We start from the raw sequence: 688 nt of genomic DNA, 5'->3' as shown, positions 1-688 counted from the left end.
TGTGAAGACATCTTACTGGTTTTATTTTGAAATGATTTCTAGGCTTGTTTTTGGGTATCTGTGCTGCTTGTAACGTATTGATTGACCTGTTTTATAGGTGCCTTTTTATTAAAAAGACATTTCAAAACTTGCCTGACAGAAGCCTTTGGGTGTCCTCTTGGGCTGGGCTGGGCTGGGCTGGGCAAGAGAGGCGGGCAGCGTGCCGGCTCAGCTGCCACGAAGGCCCGGCTGAGGCCCAGCTTGGGGCCTGAGGTGACTGCCGGCCAAGGCTGTCTTGCTGAAAGGGCCTGCCGCCTTCCTTCAGACCTGAAGGCTGAGAAGATCTGTGCATACCCAGAGGCACTCAATACGTCCCCTGTGACAGGATCCATCCAAGGCCTGCTTTTACTTCCCAAAACGCCCTCTTATCACTAGGCCTGTGTGTGCCTGAGAGGCCCTTGCCCTTCCAGAGGGGCCGGGGCAAGTGTGTGGGGCAGAGGGGGTGCATGCGTCTCTGGCGGGTATTGCCTGAAGACGGCTGGGTTGTGAAGACTGCCGAAGGGGCCCAGGAACCAGAGAAGCCCCCCTCCCCCCCTCCGTCCCAGCGGTGCTTGTAGCTGGAGACTTGGCTGCAGGCCGCCTCTAGTCTGCAGCAATGGAGGGGGCGCCAAATGCACCCCTCCCTTCTGACTCAGGAGTCCCAAACACA

This window comes from Eublepharis macularius, chromosome 14 (genome assembly GCF_028583425.1).
Source record: "Eublepharis macularius isolate TG4126 chromosome 14, MPM_Emac_v1.0, whole genome shotgun sequence".
In the NCBI taxonomy this organism is placed as follows: Eukaryota; Metazoa; Chordata; class Lepidosauria; order Squamata; family Eublepharidae; genus Eublepharis; species Eublepharis macularius.
Note: the sequence above shows the minus strand (reverse complement) of the source record.